The sequence below is a fragment of the Tursiops truncatus genome, chromosome 5 (assembly GCF_011762595.2).
Source record: "Tursiops truncatus isolate mTurTru1 chromosome 5, mTurTru1.mat.Y, whole genome shotgun sequence".
Classification (NCBI taxonomy): domain Eukaryota; kingdom Metazoa; phylum Chordata; class Mammalia; order Artiodactyla; family Delphinidae; genus Tursiops; species Tursiops truncatus.
Window position 1 is genome coordinate 28,295,414 of NC_047038.1, and position 25,605 is coordinate 28,321,018.

The 25,605-nt window shown below is 35.5% G+C and overlaps 1 protein-coding gene across 1 annotated transcript in view; it reads left to right on the forward strand.

Moving 5' to 3' along the window:
• Positions 1-25,605, forward strand: part of LOC109548747 (uncharacterized) — a 680,792-nt gene that overhangs the window by 339,562 nt on the left and 315,625 nt on the right. The window contains exon 12 of the mRNA XM_073804971.1: positions 10,399-10,587. The gene's annotated coding sequence lies outside the window, so the exon portion shown is untranslated. The remainder of the gene's footprint in view (positions 1-10,398; positions 10,588-25,605) is intronic.

Below are 25,605 nucleotides of genomic sequence, written 5' to 3' on the forward strand. Positions count from 1 at the left end.
ATACCTATTCTATCTATGCCTATTTTATATGAGTTCAACTTATAGAGCACAAATATTTGACTATTTTCAAGTATGTATAGTGCTAGTGTAAAAAATCATGCAGTATTTATGTCTTCAGATGATTAATTTTAAAAATGAAAATTATCAAAAGTATATTTTAGAAAATTTAAAAACTTATGTGGTGGTTTAGATTATTGTTATATAATTTTTTGAGCCAATTTTAATCAAAATGGATATTTTTATTTATCAAGTTTTGCTGGTCACATTTCTCTGTGGCTATGATTGATGCCACATTTTTAAATACCTGAGTGTCTTCAACTTCTTTTAATTTGTTTATATAATGTAAATTCAGATGTGCATTTAAAAATTTTATATATATCTGAACCCTATAAAATATATACATATACTTTACACATTATAGAGACTCTAAACATGTAAATAAAAATGTATCATTTATAAAGTGAAAGTATAGATTAAATTTAACTTGCATCACAGAGAGGCTTAAACTACATGTAATTTTTCATGTCAGTGATGTATTTTGAAGATTTTTTACATAAAATCTAACATGACATTCATTACTCAAATATATTATTATGTCATTATAAACATTTAATTGGCAAATTCTCTAATTTTATATTGATTCCTGGAAATTTTTGAATTACCATATTCAAAAATATATTCATATATAATCTTATTACGTAGGACTCAATTTCTTAGAATCAAAAGCTTGATAACATATCTAATTCAATTGAATAAGGTAACTTTTCTTAAACATCTAAACTTCTAGATAGGAAATAATTGTGTCCTATTTAAAAGGAAATTTTCTCATGAGGCTTACTAAAGGATATGTCAGTATATATAACATTTTTTAAAAGTCATAACACAACCTTAGTTTTGAAAATATATTCTTCACATGAAGATTTAATTTGTAGAACAATCTACTTTATGTTTTTCTACAGTTTATGCAGACTCTTTGTGTATTATGATTATTAAAATCCCATGAAGGAAATCAGTCTGTCAAAATTTTCAAGATTTTATTTGATAACTAAATGAACAGTGCTAAATAATTCTTTGAATTATCTCCGTAAACTTGTTCGATACCAGGTTTGCTTTGAAATTGCTCAATGTTTGCCTGCTGCCAAAGCTGAACTGCCCGCTAAGCATAGCCGGTGCCTGACTGACTAGAATGCTTGGTGAGGAATCAAAAATATGCTTTAATCCAGTGTTCATTTTCATATCACAAAAGGAGCTACAGAATGATTGCCATTTGCAAAAGAAAAAGGCAAGCACAATTAAAAGCCAGGTTTTCTAATCCCCTTTGCCTGGGTTTAGAACCAGAGCCAAAAGAAATAGTGTTTTAACAGGTACATATGCCTTCAGGGGGAAGCACACCCGACCACCTAGCTGGTGAGATGAAAAGGTACCACGATTGAGTTATATCAGTGGCCAACAAATTGCGCCCCAACTGCTGTGGCTGACAAGAGACCATAAAACTAGTGGGTGGCCAAAAAAAAAGCTCTGCTTTGTGACAGTGGGCAGGCAAGTGCTGAGCCAATCAAATGCTACCTTTTTCGCTTATAGCTTCTGTCTTAGCAGCCAAGACATAGATCATCAGTATGTGAGAAAATCATAGAGTGAGTGCCTGGCATTTGTGTGGAAAGCTACTTCCAAATGACTGAAGGGCAGTCTGAGCAGCTAACCACTAATTAGCCTAATTGACACCAAATTGAAAGGGATGACTCAGCTGTTGGAGAAACACTGCCTAATAGTAGTGTTGTGTCTTAGCTGCTCAAATGAGAAGTGATTATTAATTGTACTCTGTGGAAAGAGAAACTGTTGCATTATATTAATATTGGGGAAGTAGAGGATTAAACATTTTATTAATCTGACTGTAAGTTTGCCCCACCCTGCTGGCACTCTTGTCATCAGGACTAGCTGACACCAGTTGGGTTAAGTGAGTTAAGCTCTATTATTTCTCCACTGAGCATTCTGCACACAGGTTGAACTGTGAGCCAACCAGTTTTCTGAGAGCACCAATACTACTAAAATATTTCTAAAATTGAAGACAAAGCCTAAAAACTCAATAGTGGATACTGAATAAGTGCCCACTTGAAGAACACAAGTTTCTGTGGTATTATTTTTTGAACACAGCAAAACAGTATTGCAAATTAATCAGTAGAAATTTATCTTCTATCCAGGTATTAATTTTCAATTGCTGGATATAATAGTTGGTCAGTGTGTACTGAAGGAAGGAAAGAAGGAAGAAATCTTGAAGGTACTACAAGTCATAGATTCGTGTATAACCAAACACTTGAAAAGTAAAATTGAGTTTAGTTGCATTTGTTTTCTTTTTTTAAAAATAAATTTATTTATATTTTATTTTTGGCTGCGTTGGGTCTTCGTTGCTGCACGCGGGCTTTCTCTACCTGTGGTGAGCGGGGGGCTACTCTTCATTGCGGTGTGCGGGCCTCTCATTGCGGTGGCTTCTCTTGCTGTGGAGCAGGAGCTCTAGGCGCACGGGCTTCAGTAGTTGTGGCTCGCGGGCTCTAGAGCTCAGGCTCAGTAGTTGTGGCGCATGGCCTTATTTGCTCCGCGGCTTGTGGGATCTTCCCGGACCAGGGTTTGAACCCATGTCCCCTGCATTGGCAGGCAGATTCTTAACCACTGTGCCACCAGGGAAGTCCTGTGTTTGTTTTCTTATATTGAGAAACTAATTTCTGGAACCAATAGGAAGGAAGATTTTTGAAATGCAACTCCTATTATCTAGGAAGGCTGTAGTTTTCTCTTTCCCTGTAAATTGTTAAGGATTTCATTGCTTCTTTAATGAGATGTTGCCTGTGTTTATAGTTGTGGGATTGGAAAGACCTCTACAGGCTATTTGGGATTTGGGCAAACTTAACAATAGTTGTAGGAACAATGGAGGAGCTTCTGCCTTCTCCAGTATGTTTGAAACTTTCGATTCTGAAGGAAGCTACTGAATTAAAATAAGGCACAATGGTAAAAACAGATCAAGACTTCAAAACTTTACTTAGAAAAGCTCATCAGGGAAGAAAAAATTTAATCCTACTCTCATAACAGCTACAACAGCAAAGTTCATAAAGATTTGGTTTAGTGGCTGAAAAATAGCATTATATTTTCTGGCTAACAAGATTCAGAGTTGAATGAAATTATGTCAAATGTAGTCAGTTTTCAAGATGGCAATAAGATGGGTTCTAAGTGAACATTTTTTCAATTAGATTGGATATCAAAGTGCATTTAGATTCTAGAATAGTGATTTTGATCTTATAAGATCCATTTATTCATTCACTCATTTGTTAATTCAGTAGAGTTCCTTTAGCATGTATTCAGGTATATAAATCTCTGGGCTAAGGGTCAGATTAGCTAATCAGAGACAAATTAATTACATTAATTTGTAATGTAGATTAAATCAGTATATTTCCAAAGAAGGTGGTAGAAAATAATAATTGTAATGCTCCTTGCAAAATAAAAGGATACAATTTGGAACACTTTTGTACATCTTTAATAAAACACATGAAATCATAGAATTTCCCCCTCCTCAAAAATCTCCTTATTTTCCACATGAACTCAAGGAAGAAGAGATCTACAAGTATAATATCGAAACCCATGAAAATATGAGGCTGGTTGTTGGCTTCCCAACTGGAGCAAGTTTCCTAGTAGAGATTATTTATTTCAGTGGTAACATGATTATAGTGCTGGTGAAGAGAAGAAAAGCAGGGGAAGTGTTGGGAGAGTAGAAAGTTAGAAAAAAAAAAAAAGTACTTGAGTGCAATTCTAAGCCAGGTGCTTTCTTCTATTACCATTTTTCAGATGCTCACCTCACCTGGCCTCCTGGAGTATAGGCATGTTCTCCACAGTGAATCTGGGCCCGGAAGTTTGGAGCAATAGTGACAGTACAGACAGCAATGATTTTGGACAATTTTAGGAATATAGTATTTTCCCTTACCTTCAGTTTAGCAACTTAATTCTTCCCTTGATAAATTCAGAAACACTTTCATAACATTCCCTTCCATAAATGGCCTTCATATTACTCATATTGTATAATAGCTGAGGATACACTATGGAGGTGCAGTTATATTATAGACACTTCCTTCTAAGAGACTGTTCATAAAAGGGTATCACAAGATGGAGGGAGGAGTGAATATTCATTTACTTATTCAACAAACACATATCCATCCCTTCCCTGTGCTAGGCACTTGGCTGTGCACTTCCCATGTGAAACCATTCATGGTGACCCTATGGGTGAAGAGGTGGATAAGAACTTTGATAGGAGGCTTTGAAATCACCACAGCCTTGCATGTTGAAATGTACCTTATGGAATAGTTATAGTTATTTACCTTCCTCTTGACTCTAGTCCTGGTGCTAGGAAATAACAGCAGCTACTGCTCTGGGCCTAAAGAACAACCAGGGAAGTTGCCTTTTCCTTTCCTTTCCTTTTTTTTTTTTTTTTTTTTTTCAGATCATGGTGTTGTCAAGATGTGCAAAGGGAAGAGGGAGAATTGGGGTCCTTAATATCCTGGGTTCAGGGAAAGAGGTTTAAGATCAAAAGCTCAGCAGATAATTAGACTCAGTTTTCCAAAGAGGAAGAAATGTTGGGAAGAGGAAAAGAAAGGGTGACAACTGGAGTGCTTTTGAGTTTTTTGGTAGTCATGATTGTGGCTATTTGGACTGAAAAGTTGGCATGTCACTGAATTTCAAAGTTATCTATTCAAGATTGCTATGAAGTGGCTCGTAGATGCTCTCAAGAGCTGGTTGTGCACATCCCTTCCCAACTCTGAAGTTAGTGACCTTTTTCAGTATCTTGAAATTGGCCCTAGTGGGAATATTTACTCCCTGGAAATAGGAAAATACTACAAATCAGGGCTGGGCTTCTCCCTACCCCAGAGAGCTGGTTGTTAACCATTGACCAGCACAGCACTGGCTGTAAGAGATTTAGGATCTCAGTGAATCATTCAGCCTTGTACAACCACAGTGACGATGAGTTTCCGCAATTAGCATTTATCTTTTGAAACAATATAAATCCGATCTAAATCACTCAAAGACACTAGGAAACCTAGCTACAACAGTTGATACATCAGTGATACACAGACCAGTAATATGGCAATTGTTAAATTACATCACACTCAGGTTTTTGATGTAAGTAAAGACAAAACCACCAATAGTTGAGAACTTGTAACATGAACAGAACACTTCATTGTTCATAAAAGCATCAATATTGGAGGAACTTGTTTCAAATTAAAGCATTGCTAAGATCTTAAAGGAGAGTCATTTTTGAAACAAGAAGCAAAAGAAAAAAATGTGTGCTGAAATTCATAATGCGCCCTTGTGACAAGCTGCAAACAGGGGTATTACTGGCATTGTTTTGGAAAATTTTACAGTACAAGCTTATCTGAGTCCTTAATGGTTAGGGATATTAGTAAACTTTATCTTCCCTGATTTTTTTTTTTTTTTTAGGTTTTCTGGTTTAGTGGCTTCCATGATTGTTTTTACTTGGCAAGGTATTCTAATCTCATTTCTGTAGAAGTTGCCTAGAAGAATGTAGAACTGTATACTTTGTATAAAGCTGTATACCTTGTATACCTTCTGTATACCTCAGGTTGGAGCTAACAAAAATGTATTTTGGACGAAAGATATTTAGTCTCTCTAGTGTTTTGGCTCTCTTACCATTTCTTGAGTAAGTTTAAAAATACTTGAAAGTTAAGGTATATATGTATATAACTACATATATATTGTATAAGCATAGAAAACAAAAAGAATATATATTAACATTCCAGAAATGGGGTAGGGGATGAGTGTGTTTTTTTTAAATGTATGCATTTATGTTTTCTGAATTGATTACAATAAATATATATTAGTTAAATACTTTTAGGCTCCATTTTTTCAACGCTCCCCTCATTCCCCCCCGCCAATGCAGAAAGAAATGCAATGAAAGGAGTAAAGATAAGAAGAGAGTGCGGTATATAAATGGTTTTGTGGTTTCTGCTTTGTTTGTCAAAAGAAACACACAAATTTTTTTATGCTTTCCAAGATCTAAATCATTATCATTTTTTGTTGTTTCTATTTTTACACCAATAAAAATAATCATTATATCTATTTCCCCAATGAGATTTTTGGCAAACGTATTTGTTCTGCTCTGTTAATGTGTTAATATTCGTATGGAACTTTTTATTAGTCCAGTTTTGAACTGAAATTTATTATTCTGTTGAGAGTTCCTTGTCTTGAAATCTTAATGGCATAGGTCAATAAGCCTAACTGGAATAGTTTACATAGTCACACTTTTGTCTGTCATCTGGTTTGTAAAGCAAGGAAAAATACAGTTGAAATGGTTTTATTTATTCTAATTCCGGTGGATTACTAAAGTTTTTATATTGACACAACATGAATTGTGGAGGTAATATTTTTCCATTATTTAAAAAAATTCGAGTAATTCAAGTGACAGTTGAAAAAGGCAGTGGGGACACATCCAATAAAGGAAGACTCCAAAACTTACTATACTTTAAGCACCTTTTAACAAGATGAAAGTAACATTTTAAAGTTTTGGGTCAGAAAAACAGTTTGAGGTGTGCCATTACCACATCACCTCAGCTTTTATCATTCAAGAGCTATTTCAGATCTCTTTGTGGGATGTTTGGCAATACACTTAAAAGATTAATACTTAAGCTACTAATAATCTGGCTTCAAGCAATTGTCTGTCTGTCCATCCAGCTGTCTGTTCCTTCTTCTGTTTTCAGAAACCCCCAAATGAACAGCATGAAACACAACAACAACAAAAAAGGAAGAAAGCATAATCCTGCTTGGAGTTTTTCCCCTGAGCTTTCAGACAGCTGTGATATTACTAGAAGGCTAATGTACTCTGGGCCGTATTTCAACACTCATTTTAAAGTCTTTTTTGGTGGGGTGGGACAGAGGCAGGGGACAGGAGGTAATGTGGAATGGAATTATTTTGAAATTTCCATGACCTCTTTCATGTTTTAATCTGTCCTTTTCAGTGTTTTAATTTAGATTAGGGAAGACAGATCTCTTTAGAGTTTTGAAGTTTGTTTTTTGGTGGATTAACTTGATGGAACATTGCTCTCATGAGTCCAGTTAAAGACAGAACTAATTTGAGTTGTTGTAAAGGCAGAGACAATTTACAAAGTAATAGACATTTATTTAAAATCATTTGATTTTAAAAAGAAGTATAACATTCATTTAAATTATAAAAAAATAGAAACTATGAACAGTTAATAGATGATTCAATTCTATCGTATTTGAATTTTGTTTGCTTGCATAGGCAGTCAGAAAAATATATTTTACTTTTCCTATTAATACTAATGTTAAAATTACTGAGTACATCAATACCCTAGCACTCTCTGACGCATGATAAAATATTCTTACATTGATATTTAATGAAGCCTTTTTCATTTATATTTTTATAGCATTTTCATTTCATTGCTCTAAGATAACTAACTATACACTATATAGCCTATATGTACAATACACAATACTAGCTATATATATGTGCACATGTATGTGTAGGGAATATGTATATGTATTATACTTGTGTGCACATATATATCTAGTGTTATGTATATCAATAATGGTCCTAAACACTATATTTTCACCTTAAATATTAAACATATGAGGCTGGTTCTTCATATTTTTTCTACTTCTCTCAATGCCTTAAACACAGAAGAAATATTCAGTTATATTTGATTACCTGATTGATTGAACTCTTGTCTCCAGTGAGCTGTGTGGTCTTGAGTAAGTCAAGTTTCCTCTTTGTAAAATTAAGGCAGTTCTGTAGGATTCCTAAGATTCTTTTTTGTTTTGGATTCTCTGTGATCATCCCTAAATTAAGTATTCAGGTTAATGTAAATCAGTTTCTTGAAAAGTATGTAAATGAAATATTTGACCAGATAAAGATGAGATACTTAAGATCTCTAGAACATGACCAAAGCAGCAAAGACCATGGAATATAGATGGCACCAAAGAGAAAGACTGTGCAGTGTAGTTTTTGTACTTGATCACTTCCCATCTCATGACCCGTTGTCCCCTGATAAGTGCTCCCTCCCAAGGTGGCTTCTTTTCTTCTGCTCTTCTCTGGCTTATGGGAATCACTCGTTTCCCAATTCCTCTCAGACCTGCAGTCTCTGGGAGCAAGAGTATCTTTTCATCCGCCACATACCTGGCCATCCGCTGGGTTGTTTCCCTGTGGACCTATCTTTTGCCAAGAACCTGGGGACTTCATAGGTCTAGGTTTTAAGGCTGGAAGTTTATGCAATCTGAGGGGCCCCTTTTTAGAAACAGAATACAAAATTAGGTACAAAGGGAAACATTTATTTAAAATGAGCAAAAGTCTAACAAATTTCAAAATTTGAAAATCTAGAAAATAGTATAATATTTTAATTGACTGCCACACATTTATACCTTTTCCCCACACATTTGGCTGCATATTTTTGGATTGCCTCTTCATATGACTGAGCAATATTATAATATCGATTTCTATAGACTAAATGGAAAGATAATTTTGTCTTTTCTCTGGCATATAAAATTTTTTATTATTGATAGTTAAAGTTTCTTTCCACTTCACACCATGTTATTGGTAATCTGAAATAAATGTTTAAGGTTGTTAAATTTGAGAAAACCTCTATCAAATTTCTTTCATGAGTGAGCAGTAGAATTTCAGATGTGTGAAATTTTTTCTTTTTTTAAATTTAATTAATTTTTTTATACAGCAGGTCCTTATTAGTCATCAATTTTATACACATCATTGTATACATGTCAATCCCAATCGCCCAATTCATCACACCACCACCACCACCCCACCGCTTTCCCCCCTTGGTGTCCATATGTTTGTTCTCTACATCTGTGTCTTAACTTCTGCCCTGCAAACTGGTTCATCTGTACCATTTTTCTAGGTTCCACATATATGTGTTAATATACGATATTTGTTTTTCTCTTTCTGACTTACTTCACTCTGTATGACAGTCTCTAGATCCATCCACGTCTCTACAAATGACCCAATTTCATTCCTTTTTATGGCTGAGTAACATTCCAGATGTGTGAAATTTTCTAGTGCAGTGACCAATGTTAAATCTCTTTGAGTTGATGACATTCTTTTTTTTCTTCTTAAAATTTTTAAATTGTAGTAGAGTTGATGTACAATATTATATAAGTTACAGGTGTTCAATATAGTGATTCACAATTTTAAATGTTATACTCCAGTTATAGTATTATAAAATATTGAATTAAAACTGTATTCCCTGTGCTGTACAATATATACTTGTAGCTTATTCTGTATCTAATAGTTTGTACCTCTTAATCTCCTGCCCCTTTTTGCCCGTCCTCCCTTCCCTCTCTCCACTGGTAACCACTAGTTTGTTTTCTGTATCTGTGAGTCTGCTGCTTTTTGTTATATTCATTAGTTTGTTTGTATTTTTTTGGTTCCAAATATAAGTGATATCATACAGTACTTGTCTTCCTCTATCTGACTCATTTGTTGCAAATGAAAAAATTTTATTCTTTTTTATGGCTGAGTAGTATTCCATTGTATTTATATACCACATCTTCTTTATCCGTTCATCTGTTGATGGACACCTAAGTTCCTTCCATATCTTGGCAATTGTAAATAATGCTACTATGAACCTGGAGTGTATGTATCTTTTTGAATTAGTGCTTTTGTTTTTTGGGGATACATACCCAGGAGTGGAATTGCTGGGTCATATGGTAGTTCTGTTTTTAGTTTTTGGAGGAACCACTCTACTGTTGTCCACAGTGGCAGCACCAATTTACATTCCTACTAACAGTGTCCCAGGATTCCCTTTTCTCCACATCCTCACCAGCATTTATTATCATGTGTCTTTTTGATGATAGCCATTCTGACAGGTGTAAGGTGCTTTCTCATTGTAGTTTTGATTTGCACTTCCCTGATGATTAATGATGTTGAGCATCTTTTCATATGCCAGTTGGCCATCTGCATTTCCTCTTTGGAAAAATGTCTATTCAGTTCTTCTGTCCATTTTGTAATCAGGTGATTTTTTTGGTGTTGGGTTGTATGAACTGTAAATGTATGTTGGATATTAACCCCTTATCAGTCATATCATTGGCAAATATTTTCTCTCTTTCACTAGGTTGTCTTTTCATTTTGTTGATGATTTCCTTTGCTGTGCAAAAGCTTTTAAGTTTAATTAGGTCCCATTTATTTATTTTTGCTTTTATTTCCTTTGCTTTAGGAGGCAAATCCAAAAAAAAATATTGCTACGATTTATGTCAAAGAGTGCTCTACCTATGTTTTCTTCTAAGAGTTTTATGGTTTCCAGTCTTACATTTAGGTCTTTAATCCATTTTGAGTTTATTTTTGTATATGGGGTTAGAGAATTTTTTTTTTTTTTTTTGCAGTACACGGACCTCTCACTGTTGTGGCCTCTCCCGTTGCGGAGCACACATTCTGGATGCGCAGGCTCAGCGGCCATGGCTCACGGGCCCAGCCGCTCCATGGCATGTGGGATCTTCCTGGACCAGGGCATGAACCCGTGTACCCTGCGTCGGCAGGCGGACTCTCAACCACTGAGCCACCAGGGAAGCCCTGTATGTTTTAATTTCATTCTTTTATGCATAGCTGTCCAGTTTTCCTGGCAACATTTATTGAAGAGACTGTCTTTTTTCCATTGTATAGTCTTGCCTCCTTTGTCATAGAGTAATTGACCATAGATGCCTGGGTTTATTTCTGGACTTTCTATCCTGTTCCATTGACCTATATTTCTGTTTTTGTGCCAGTATCGTACTGTTTTGATAACTGTAGCTTTGTAGTATAGTCTACAGTCAGGGAGCCTGATTCCCCGATCTTCGTTCTTCTTTCTCAAGATTGTTTTGGCTATTCAGGGTCTTTCATGTTTCCATACAAATTTTAAAATTATTTGTTCTCGTTTTGTGAAAAATGCCATTCATAGTTTGATAGGGATTACACTGAGTCTATAGATTGCCTTAGGTAGTGTGGTCATTTTAACAATATTAATTCTTCCAATCCAAGAATACTGTGTATCTTGCCATCTGTTTGTGTCATCTTCAATTTATTTCATCAGTGTGAATTTATTACGTTCTTTATCCACGTTGCTAAAGGTCCTCCTGAGGGTGTTGCAAAAATCTCATGTGGTTATGAGGCCCAGAAGCTTAAATATCATTTCTTCATGGTAATTCCATCTCTGGTGATAATGTTGGCAAAGAAAAGACTTTGGAGTTAGATACGTGCATGTTCAAACTTCAGTATCATTACATATTAGCTATATAACTTTAGGAAAATCATTTAACTTCTTTGAGCTTCAGTTTCCTCAGTTCTAAAATGGGAGTATTAACAGTATCAACCTCACTGGATTGTTTTCAGAATTTAAAGTAATAGTGTGTTCTCTGAAACTGTTAGTTCCTTTTTTCACCCTCTCCTTTACAGTATTTTCTAATCTGAATTTTAGTAAAGCTTTTTGAAAAGCAGGTGTTTGTGCCAAAATTGGATGAGATTTTTTATCATCATGTCTAGCTATTTGTGAAAGATATTTGGGGACAAAATTGGGACATTTGTGAAGACAATATACATAAACTTTTTGAGTGCTTAATATGTATACCAACTGCTTTCCCATGTATTATTTCGGCTCACATATCTTGGACTTCCTTGTCTACTCAACCATATGTACACACACACAGAATCACTTTCTCACATGACTCTATCTCCTTTTCTTATCACCACCAGGGTTTAATGGTATCTAAATATAGTTATTAATGAATAAATGAATGAGTAGTCTCTGTAATCCTACAACAGCTTGGATAGAGAGGCTGACCTTGCTTTTACAAGTGAGGCCTCTGATATTGGTAATATAGGTAAATAGGTAAACTGACCTATGTATGTCAGCATAGTTCATGAGACCTAATCAAACAAGCTCTAATTTTTTTCCTCTTTCTATTGCATCTTGCATCCTCCACAGATTTTGATACTCCTCAAGTGTCTCCTTGTAAGTAGATGCCTAGTCCATACACTTTGGATTGGTCCTCCTGAAATACACTTTAGTCTTTAAGTACCTCTTTTTTTAAATATATAAACTTATTTATTTATTTTTTTGACTGTGTTGGCTCTGTGCAAGGGCTTTCTCCAGTTGCGGCAAGTGGGCGCCACTCTTCATTGCGGTGTGCGGGCCTCTCACTATCACGGCCTTTCTTGCTGCGGAGCACAGGCTCCAGACGCGCAGGCTCAGTAGCTGTGGCTCACGGGCCCAGTTGCTCCGCGGCATGTGGGATCCTCCCAGACCAGGGCCCGAACCCGTGTACCCCACATTGGCAGGCAGACTCTCAACCACTGCACCACCAGGGAAGCCCTAAGTACCTCTTTTTGATACGTTCCATTCATTACTAGTCAATTATAGGAAGAACATCATGCATTTACACTGTAAAGATTTAGTGAGGTCTTTTTAAAAAATCATCTCCACAATTTTTATTACTAAACAGTTTTATTCAAATACCTCTCTACAAATATTACTCTCTGCAACTTTATTTAAATGAGAATTTTAATTTATCATTTACCTGTAATGATTGAGGAATGGGCATTTTTGTTAAATGAAAATCTTGTTAATGTAAGACTTACAATTGTGCAGTTCATGGATTGCTACTTTTCTTAAAAGTATAATACACATTGCAATTATAGTGAATGTAAACTTACTTTGATAATGTAGAAAACAGTTTGGGCCCTCTTATTCCTCAAATAATCATAATGAGTATCTAATACTGTTACACTTCAGATACAGTAACAGATTGCTGAAGTAATGACTTAAGTAAAAACAATAAAAAGCAAATTTTTAACTTTTTTTGTGCCACTGCCACAGTTTCTGGTAGAAAATGTCCTTTTCCTTGGCCACTTTGGTAACCTGATCTCTATCCCTTACACTCTTGTGGGGTGACATCAGAACTGTTGTATATGTTTCAATACCTCATTCTTTGAGTTAAGGCTAGGATTACAAATGCAATCCTTGTAATTTTTTTGCAAAGTTTGAAAATCGGCTATAGTAATGTGTAATATGAGACAGTGGTTATGTTAAATTTTAACAAGAAACATCAGTATTTAAAAAATTTAAATGACCTTTTGAATGTTTTTTCTAAGTTAATAGCATTATACTTCTGAAATTATTAAAGCTTAAAACTACACAAAGACTTTTGAAAAGCCTTGTATACCTAAGTCTTTATCTATGCATGATATTCCAATTGGGTTAATTAACAAAATTACCCGGAGAGTTTATTAAAAACACAAATTTCTGGACTTCCTATGCTCCTTTCCTCATCTTCCCCAGAAATTCTGAGTCTGTCAGTCTGGATGGTACCCGCAGTCTGTATTTATATATCTATAAAGCTATAGCTGTCTACATATATCTACATATATCTCCAGGTGATTTTGATGATCAACTGGATATGGTAATGCCTGACCTAGAGTAACATTTCTTGATGTATACGTGAAAGAACACTAGTCTCCCAAAGTTCTCGATATTGAACGGTGTCCATAGTTAGAGAAATCAGGAAATTCTGGGTCCTGTTTACATCTGGAATATTCACAGTGCACATTGGCATAGTATAGGATCGACAAGTCCTGTAGTTCATGTATGTGAAACTCCTTTTAACCCACAGTTTATCAAACTATTTGATCATGGAATCCCATTTTTCCCCACAGCAGCTGTTAACACCACTTTAAATGTAGGAGCTGGCACGGTGCCTTCACTTTCTGTCTTTCTTGGACCACTGAAATTCATCAGGCTGTTATTCAATAAAAGGGACAGATTATTCTTTATAGAAGACAGGAGTTTTGAAATATTTCAATTCTTCCTCCAAGCCCAAGTTCAACTATACACCTCTAAGGTAGAGTTCAATTGTTATTATTTTTCTTAGAGATTTCCAGAGATTGATTTTACTTTTTAAAAGAAACAAGTAAAGGTACATCTTCATAGTTTTTAAAGTATATTTCTAACGATAAATCCAGAGGATTGTTATGTTGTAAAGATATTGGGGGTGCTATCCTTTCTGAGGGTTAACATAAGCGTATTATGTTTACTATGTGCTCTAGGCTAGCCCTACCTTTTCTAAGTTGGTTTGCCAACAGTGGCATAAAGGGCCTTATTTTAAAGGTGGCTAACTTGGCTATTACAATAACATCTGTTTCTCTCTGTTGCTTGTCACAGTGTGGCAAGATAAATTTTAGGAGTAATATGATCAAAACTCTATCTTCATACGCTAAAGAAAATTTGTCTCCCTATAAAAAATATTTCTGGTTTATCTGTGCTCTAGAAGCCTGTTACTTTCCCAGAAAAGGGTATGGAGACAAAAATGAGGCAGTAGTTAATTATTTTGGTACTAGTAGCATTTTCTTTCTCTGTCTCTGTTTCTGTCTCTCTCTCTCTCTCTCCCTCTTTGATTATCATTTTTGGTCTTAAGTTATCCACCATCATTTGTCCTACAAGGCCCCTCTCTTGTTTTATTTATTTACTTACTCTCATTTTTATTTCCCATTTACATACCTGTTCTTTAAGGGCAATCATTTTAATATATATAACATCTATTCTTTTGAACATGTTGATTGTTTTAAATCTATAGTTTTCTTAATGTGTACATTGAGGATACATTAATGATTAAAAAATCACATAAATGTTATTGTGCTATTATCATTTTTGTTTGCACATTTTTTTCCCCACTCTATCTGGTGTGTTCATTCTAACTACTACATAGTACTTTGTAATGTTCACCATATTGTATCTGTCCACTTGCCCAAGGAAGGACATCCAGATCGCCTCTATTGCCCATCACCACCAGTCACACTATAATGAACATCGTCATGCTTTCCCACTTATAGATCTGTTGGAATTCTATGGGACAAATACGCAGGAAAATATTTAACTTGATTGGATACTGCCAGTGTGCTCTTCTCCAGGGTGGCTGACACACCAACAGTGCCTACTATGCCCGATATCACCGAATTCCCATCAAGGCTTGACTTCCTATTGCTTTATGATTTTTGCTAGTCTGTAGCATTTAGACTTAAATTTCACTGGGGTTTAAATTTGCATATCTCTGGTTAATAATGAGCTTGAACATCTCTTCATTTTCTTGTTAACCTTTTGGGTTTCCTCTTCTCTGAGTTGCATATGATAGCTCTTTATCCTTTTCCTATGGGGTGGAGTTGATTAAATTTGAAGACTTGTCTGTAGAAAAATTTTTTTTGAATAGATCTTTATTGGAGTATAATTGCTTCACAATACTGTGTTAGTTTCTGTTGTACAGCAAAGTGAATCAGCCATGTGCATACATATGTCCTCATATCCCCTCCCTCTTGAGCCTTCCTCCCACCCTCCCTATCCCACCCCTCTAGGTCATTGCAAAGCACCGAGCTGATTGTATCAAAAATTAATTCCTTTATGTTGTTTAGTTTTTTGAAGTTATCATTCCATCTTGTCTATTTTTATTTCAGTTTATTTGTTATGGCACAAGCAAATACTTTTATTTAACCTTAAGTTTTAAGATATATGTTTTTTGTTTTCTACTTTATATAAAAATGATAGTAACTTAGGTTTTTCCTTTTTCCCTAATCTGTAATGGAAAATATCTATGGTATAAAAAAATTCTCTGCAGACACGTCAGTGAAAATATCAAGGGAGATAGACATTGTAGAGATCTTGCTCTCTTTTTACTTTTCTGCCAGCCAATGCTACTAGCATGTTTCCCCTAAAAGGAAAATAATGTAATAGAAAACTAAGGTAAGCCTTGTTGCTGTTGCAGTGTCCAGAGTGGGCATTCCGTATGTGCTTGCTGAAACAGGGACCCTATGATAAGCCTTCCCTCAGAAAGGTTCAGAGATGAATGTTGATGTACTCCTCCAGGGCGGCTGAGAGACATGTGCAAGGAGGCTCTCAGCATATCTCCTTCAGCTTCCCTAAGTCATTGTGATTTCTCTGACTGAGGAAGGCGGACATGACTGTGATTCAAAGATGTAGAAGAAAAAACAAAGAAATAACACCAGGAAGCCAGCATTGTGATCACACCCCTGCTTTCCTGATGTGGCAGTGCTGAAGGCAAGCGTGTCAGATGGGATTCTTGAACGTTGCACCTTTCACTTTATACATATTATTTAATTTTTGTAGTGGAAGCATTTTGCACAACCTCTCTGTGGTTAGACTACACATTCAGCACGACTGCGAGCAATCTTTAGCATTTGAGTTTCTGTGAAGATTTCTGGGGCTCATGGTATTAATACAAAGTATTTTGTTGCATGTTTGCTCTTACTTGTGCAAAAGGTTAGGGATACAGCTTCTGTAAATCAAGCTGCTTATATATGATTGTTGGGGAAATTGAGATGTAGACAGATGAAGTATTTTGGCAAGGTTACAATGTGTTAATCACAAGCATATCAGGGTAAAAGCCACGTTTTCTAAACTCCATCTCTTGCTCTGTTAACTGGAGGCTGCTTTCTCGGTTAGGACAAGAAGTCAGTGACGACTTGACATACTATTAAAGTACTAAACTCAAACCAACAAGATGAAAGCTTATGAAGGTGACATTTTCATATTCATCCAATCTTCTTTGACTTCTGTAAATATCCATGCCTGACTCCATAAAAACACTCAGTACCACATAAAAGAACTTTACCTTACATTCATTGTTCACAGTCCTTGTTTTGAAATTTATCCTTAACCAATTTTTAAAGCCTGATTCTCTCCTGATCCTGACCGCCAACTATGTTGTGTTTTCTCTTTTTCCTGTCTCAGCTTTTCTTTGGATTCAGTTCTCAATATTGTTTGCTCTTTTGTTCTCTGTCCCACTGTGTTGCATCAGTCACCTCAAGTATTAAATCTTAGTTAAATTTGGCTCAGGAGCTTCTTACACTGGAACCACCATCAAGAGAGATGCTTTCATGGGTCGTGTCCCAGATATTCAGAGGGAATCAGACAATTTAAAAACTTTAATTAAGCGTTTAAAGGTTGGCAGAATATTTTAACAGACAGTTCAAAAAGGAAGATATATGAATGGCCAATAAACAGGAAAAGATGCTAACGTCATTAGTCAAAAGGAAAATACAAAATTAAAACCACAGTAGGATACTATTCTATACCTAATAGAATGGCTAAATAAAAAGACAAACAATACCAAGTGTTAGCAACCATGAAAAACAAGCAGAACTTTCATACATTGCTGGTGGAAAAATAACATGATATGACCATTTGGAAAATAGTTTGACAGTTCCATTTAAGTTAAATATATAGTTACTACAGGACCCACAATTCCACTCCTAGTTATTTATCCAAGCAAAAGGAAAATATATGAGCACTTTGTACAAGAATGTTCATAGCAGCTTTATCATAGTTGCCTAAAACTAGAAGCCAACAAAACATCCTTTACAGGAAAATGAATAAACACATTGTAGTAAATCCATACAATATATTATCACTTGGCAGTAAAAATGAACAAACTTACTAATACAAAAAATATGGGTGAATCTTAAAAACATTATCCTGAGCAAACCATACACAAAAGAGTACATACTGTATATTTCCATTTATATGAAATTACAGAACAGGCTACTCAGTAGATCACTGGTTGCAGGGGCCCAGGGGTAGGGGAATCGATTACAAAGGGCACCAGAGAACTTTTGGGGGAAAATGGAAATGTTTATCTCTTGACTGTGGTGGTGACATTGTTACATGGGTGTACACATTTTTTAAAACTCATCAAAATATGCACTTAAAATGGACACATTTTATTTCATGTAAATCATACCTAAATAAAGTTGATTAAAATTTAAAACTCAATGGGACCCCACCAAAAAACCCCTTACTTAAGGAGTTGTAGGGATTTGGGGCAGTTTACAAAAGATGTTATATGATAACGTACAGTAAATTTGGCTGTGTTGTGACAAAAGCATGTTGTCTTTGAAAAGTAGAATCATTATCGCTCCTTATTTGCCTGTTTTGTGTTAGGAGTTATTCGAGGCACTGTGTGACCTTTGTCTCATTTAATGATTAAAATATCCCTGTGAAGTGGATATTATTAACCTTATTAAAAGATAGTACCTTCCAGGAGGAGCAGATATTTTGAGGAGGATTTATTTAGACATAGGTTGTAATCAGAGCATAGAAGGCCTGGTAAGGTATGTCCATATAATAACTAGTACATCCTCCTATTTTCCCTATAAATGGAAAAAAGATTTATATTCTTGAGTAATGTCATTTGTATCTGCTTCTCAAGGGTAATACTATTGCAAAATATTTAAAGTGTTTTTATTTTAATTTGACTAATACTTTTTACAGGTAGAAATTTAGTGCATTCATTATATTTAATATTTTTTCAAGTGTCATTAAAATTTTTATTTTATTACGGTGAGAATTAACATGAGATTTACCCTCTGAAAATTGTAAGTGTACATTATTGTTTACTATTGGTACAATGCTATATAGCAGATCTCTAGAGCTTACTCATCTTGTTTAACTGAAACTTTATGCCTATTGATTAGTAACTGCCCATCTCTTTCTCCTTCAACCCCTGGCAGCCACCATTCTACTCTTTGATTTTATGAATTTGATTATTTTAGATACTTCATATAAGTGGAATCATGCAGTCTTTGTCTTTCTGTAACTAGCTTATTTTACTTAGCATAACGTCTTCAAGGTTCATTCATATTATCTCATATTGCAGAATTTTCTTATTTTTAAAAGGCAGAACAGTATTTTATTGTATGTATATACTACATTTTCTTTATTCATTCATTATTTTTGGATAGTTAGGTTGTTTCCACATCTTGGCTATTGTGAATAGTACTGCAATGAATATGGGAGTCCTGTATCTCTTGGAGAGCCTCATTTCACTTCTTTTGGATAAATACCCAGAGGTGGGATTGCTGGATCATATGGTACCTCTATTTTTAATTCTTGAGGAAATTCTATACTGTTTTCCATAGCAACTGCATCATTTTGAATTCCCACTAACAGTGTGCAAGGGTTCTAATTTCCCACTAACAGTGTGCAAGGATGACATTGTTGTCATCCTTGTCTTTGTTTTTTGATAATAGCCATTTTGACAATTTTGAGATGATGTCTTATCGTGGTTTTGATTTGCATTTCTCTGATGATTAGTGACGTTGAGCATTTTTTCATATACCTGAGGGCCATTTGTATGTCTTCTTTGGAAAAATGTCTATTAAAAGTCCTTAGCCCAAAAGGCTCAATAGGAGGGCAGACAGAAGAAGCAAGAATAACTACAAACCTGCAGCCTGTGAAACAAAAACCACATTCACAGAAAGGTAGACAAGATGAAAAGGCAGAGGGCTATGTACCAAATGAAGGAACAAGATAAAACCCCAGAAAAACAACTAAATGAAGTGGAGATAGGCAACCTTCCAGAAAAAGAATTCAGAATAATGATAGAGAAGATGATCCAGGACCTCAGAAAAAGAATGGATGCAAAGATCGAGAAGATGCAAGAAATGTTTAACAAAGACCTAGAAGAATTAAAGAACAAACAAACAGAGATGCACAATACAATAACTGAAATGAAAACTACACTAGAAGGAATCAATAGCAGAATAACTGAGGCAGAAGAGCAGATAAGTGACCTGGAAGACAGAATGGTGGAATTCACTGCTGTGGAACAAATTAAAGAAAAAAGAATGAAAAGAAATGAAGACAGCCTGAGACCTCTGGGACAACATTAAACGCAACAACATTCGCATTATAGGGGTCCCAGAAGGAGAAGAGAGAGAGAAAGGACCTGAGAAAATATTTAAAGGGATTATAGTTGAAAACTTCCCTAACGAGGGAAAGGAAATAGCCACCCAAGTGCAGGAAGCACAGAGAGTCCCATACAGGATAAACCCAAGGAGAAACACACCAAGACACGTAGTAATCAAACTGGCAAAAATTAAAGACAAAGAAAAATTCTTGAAAGCAGCAAGGGAAAAAGGACAAATAACATACAAGGGAACTCCCATAAGGTTAACAGCTGATTTCTCAGCAGAAACTCTATAAGCCAGAAGGGAGTGGCATGATATACTTAAAGTCATGAAAGGAAAGAACCTACAACCAAGATTACTCTACCCAGCAAGGATCTCATTGAGATTTGATGGAGAAATCAAAAGCTTTACAGACAAGCAAAAACTAAGAGAATTCAGCACCACCAAATCACCTCTACAACAAATGCTAACAGAACTTCTCTAAGTGGGAAACACAAGAGAAGAAAAGGACCTGCAAAAACCCCAAACAATTAAGAAAATGGTCATAGGAACATACATATTGATAATTACCTTACATGTGAATGGATTAAATGCTCCAACCAAAAAACACAGGCTTGCTGAATGGATACAAAAACAAGACCCATCTATATGCTGTCTAAAAGAGACCCACTTCAGACCTACGGACACATTCAGACTGAAAGTGAAGGGATGGAAAAAGATATTCCATGCAAATGGAAATCAAAAGAAAGCTGAAGTAGCAATACTCATATCAGATAAAATAGACTTTAAAATAAAGAATGTTACAAGAGACAAGGAAGGACACTACATAATGATCAAGGGATCAATCCAAGAAGAAGATATAACAATTATAAATATATATGCACCCAACATAGGAGCACCTCAATACATGAGGCAACTGCTAACAGCTATAAAAGAGGAAATCAGCAGTAACACAATAATAGTGGGGGACTTTAACACCTCACTTACGCCAATGGACAGATCATCCAAACGTAAAATTAATAAGGAAACACAAGCTTTAAATGACACAATAGACCTGATAGGTTGAATTGATAATTATAGGATGTTCCATCCAAAAACAGCAGATTACACTTTCTTCTCAAGTGTGCACGGAACATTCTCCAGGATAGATCACATCTTGGGTTACAAATCAAACCTAAGTAAATTTAAGAAAATTGAAATCATATCAAGCATCTTTTCTGACCACAACACCATGAGATTAGAAATCAATTACAGGGAAAAAACGTAAAAAACACAAACACATGGAGGCTAAATAATACGTTACTAAATAACCAAGAGATCACTGAAGAAATCAAAGAGGAAATCAAAAAATACCTAAAGACAAGTAACAATGAAAACACGACGATCCAAAACCTATGGGATGCAGCAAAAGCAGTTCTAAGAGGGAAGTTTATACCTATACAAGCCTACCTCACGAAACAAGAAAAATCTCAAACAATCTAACCTTACACCTAAAGGAACTAGAGAAAGAAGAACAAACAAAATCCAAAGTTAGCAGAAGGAAAGAAATCATAAAGATGAGAGCAGAAATAAATGAAATAGAAACAAAGAAAACAATAGCAAAGATCAATAAAACTAAAACCTGGTTCTTTCAGAAGATAAACAAAATTGATAAACCATTATGAAGAAGAAGAGGGAGAGGACTCAAATCAGTAACATTAGAAATGAAAAAGGAGAAGTTACAACAGACACCGCAGAAATACAAAGCATCCTAAGAGACTACTACAAGCAACTCTATGCCAGTAAAATGGACAACCTGGAAGAAATGGACACATTCTTAGAAAGGTATAAACTTCCAAGACTGAACCAGGAAGAAATAGAAAATATGAACAGACCAATCACAAGGAATGAAATTGAAACTGTGATTAAAAGTCTTCCAACAAACAAAAGTCCAGGACCAGATGGCTTCACATGTGAATTCTATCAAACATTTAGAGAAGAGCTCACACCTGTCTTTCTCAAACTCTTCCAAAAAATTGCAGAGGAAGGAACACTCCCAAACTCATTCTATGAGGCCACCATCACCCTGATACCAAAACCAGACAAAGATACTACAAAAAAAGAAAATGACACTCTTTGCAGATGACATGATACTATACATAGAGAATCCTAAAGATGCCACCAGAAAAGTACTACAGCTAATCAATGAATTTGGTAAAGTTGCAGGATACAAAATTAATGCACAGAAATCTTTTGCGTTCCTATACACTAATGATGAAAATCTGAAAGAGAAATGAAGGATACACTCCCATTTACCATTGCAATAAAAAGAATTAAATACCTAGGAAAAAACCTACCTAGGGAGACAAAAGATCTGTATGCAGAAAAGTATAAGACACCGATGAAAGAAATTAAAGATGATACCAACAGATGGAGAGATATATCATGTTCTTGGATTGGAAGAATCAATTTTGTGAAAATGACTGTACTACCCAAAGCAATCTGCAGATTCAGTGCAATCTCTATCAAATTACCAATGGCACAAAAGACCCCGAATAGCCAAAGCAGTCTTGAGGGAAAAAAATGGAGCTGGAGGAATCAGGACTTCAGAGTATACTACAAAGCTACAGTAATCAAGACAGTGTGGTACTGGCACAAAAACAGAAACATAGATCAATGGAACAAGATAGAGAGCCCAGAGATAAACCCACGCACCTATGGTCAACTAATCTATGACAGAGGAGGCAAGGATAGACAATGGAGAAAAGACAGTCTCTTCAATAAGTGATGCTGGGAAAACTGGATAGCTATATGTAAAAGAATGAAATTAAAACACTCCCTAACACCATACACAAAAATAAACTCAAAATGGATTCGAGACCTAAATGTGAGACCGGACACTATAAAACTCTTAGAAGAAAACATAGGAAGAACACTCTTTGACATAAGTCACAGCTAGATCTTTTTTGATCCACCTCCTAGAGTAATGGAAATAAAAACAAAAATAAAAGCAAATGGGACCTAATGAAACTTCAAAGCTTTTGCACAGCAAAGGAAACCATAAAGAAGACGAAAAGAAAACCTTCAGAATGGGAGAAAATGTTTGCAAACGAATCAACAGACAAAGGTTTAATCTCCAAAATATATAAACAGCTCATGCAGCTCAATATTAAAAGAACAAACAACCCAATCCAAAAATGGGCAGAAAACCTAAATAGACATTTCTCCAAAGAAGACATACAGATGGCCAAGAAGCACATGAAAAGCTGCACAACATCACTAATTATTAGAGAAATGCAAACAAGAACTACAATGAGGTATCACCTCACACCAGTTAGAATGGGCATCATCAGAACATCTACAAACAACAAATGCTGGAGGGGTGTGGAGAAGAGGGAACCCTCCTGCACTGTTGGTAGGAATGTAAATTGATAAAGCCACTATGGAGAACAGTATGGAGATTCCTTAAAAAACTAAAAATAGAATTACCATATTATCCAGCAATCCCACTACAGGGCATATATCCAGAGAAAACCATAATTCAAAAAGACACACACACCCCAACGTTCATTGCAGCACTATTTACAATAGCCAGATCATGGAAGCAACCTAAATGCCCATCGACAGATGAATGGATGAAGAAGATGTGGTACATATATACAATGGGATATCACTCAGCCATAAAAAGGAACGAAATTGGGTCATTTGTTTAGACGTGGATGGATCTAGAGACTCATACAGAGTGAAGTCAGTCAGAAAGAGAAAAACAAATATCATATATTAACACATGTATGTGGAACCTAGAAAAATGGTACAGAAGAACTGGTCTGCAGGGCAGAAATTGAGACACAGATATAGAGAACAAACGTCTGGACACCAAGGGGGGAAAGCCACGGGTGGTGGTGCTGGTGGTGTGATGAATTGGGTGATTGGTATTGACATGTTTACACTGATGTGTATAAAACTGATGACTAATAAGAACCTGCTGTATAAAAAAATAAATAAAATTAAATTAAAAAAATTAAAAAGTCCTTAGCCCATTTTTAAATTGGGTTATTATTTTTTTGTATTGAATTTTAAGAGTTTCTTATATATTTTGGAGATTAATCCCTTATCCAATATGTGTTTTTCAAATATTTTTTTCCATTCCATAGGTTACCTTTTCACTCTGTTGATTGTTTCCTTTGCTGTGCAAAGCTTTTTAGTTTGATGTAGTCCCAATTGTCTAATTTTACTTCTGTTGCCTGTGCTTTTCGTATTGTATCTGTGAAATTATTGTCAAGACAATGACATGAAGCTTTTCTCTTATGTTTTTCTTCTAAGAGTTTTACAGTTTTAGATCTTACATTTAAGTCTTCATTCCATTTTGAATTTGTGTGTGTGTGTGTGTGTGTGTGTGTGTGTGTGTGTGTGGTGTAAGATAAAGGTCCAATTTCATTCTTTTGCATGTGGATATCTAGTTTTCCCAACACCATTTTTTGAAGAGACTGTCCCCACTGTGTATTTTTGGCACCCTTGTCAAAGGTCAGTCGACGGTATATGCATGGACTTTTTTCTGGTCTTTTTTTTTTTTTTTTTTGTGGTACGCGGGCCTCTCACTGTTGTGACCTCTCCCGTTCTGGAGCAACAGGCTCCGGACGTGCAGGCTCAGCGGCCACGGCTCACGGGCCCAGCCACTCCACGGCATGTGGGATCCTCCCGGACTGGGGCACGAACCCGTGTCCCCTGCATCGGCAGGCAGACTCTCAACCACTGCGCCACCAGGGAAGCCCTTCTGGTCTTTTTATACTATTGGTTTGTCTGTCTGTCTTTATGCCAGTACTATAATGTTTTGATTACTGTAGCTTTGTAATATATTTTGAAATCAGGCAGTGTGATGCCTCCAGCTTTGTTCTTCATGCTCATGATTAATTTAGTTATTCATGGTCTTTCATGGCTCCATGTAAATTGTAGAATTGTTTTTGCCTCTTTTTGTTAAAAATGCCATTGGGATTTTGATAGGGACTGCATTGAATCTGTAGATTGCTTTGAGTAATATGGGCATTTTAACAATATTAAGTCTTCCAATTCATGAACATGGGATATGTTTCCATTTATTTGTGTCTTTTTAAATTTTTTTAATCAATTTTTTGCAATTTTTAGTATATATTTTATAATATTAATTAAAATGGCTAAATATACAATAAATGGACACTCAGGGTTACAGAAGTAATTTAAAAGTTAACCTAAACAACTTAAGGAGTTATTACCTTTTGGGGAAGAAGGTAAAATTGTATAAAATTGTTACTTTTTATGAGACTCAGGAAGGTCTTAAGATCTCTTAGCTCAGAAATATCTTCTTGGCACAGATTTATCCTAATTTTTGCGTGTAAGTGAACAGATTTTACTTTTACCTTTTTATTTCTTGAATTCTTGTTACAAGTTCATTAAAAAAGAGGTCTAATATAACAAGCATCAAGTTAATAAATGATGTAGAAGGAGAAAATTCCCATAGACCTTAATATCACGATATTATGGACGCTCTTCCTTATATTTGGGGTTTCTGAATATATAGAAAATGTCTTTGATCTAATTTCCCTTCCAGAGTTTCTGGTATCATCATGAGTTCAGTGTTCTACTTCTCTGGGCTACATCCTCATGGTCAGCCCTTTGGGGAAGCACTTGAAACTTTATCGTCCCCATATAATCCTCAAGTGTTTTTTCTTAGCTCTTGCATCACTCTGATCTTTACTTGTCAACTTAAAAGAGGGGAAGAGGAAAGCTAATCTTTCTCTAACTTTTGACTTTAATTTTCCTGGTGATTCAGCGTCTCAACTTCTATGTCCCTTTATTAGAGTGTCGAACTCACCTTTAGTTTATGTATCTTTTAAAAGCTTCCCCAACTACCT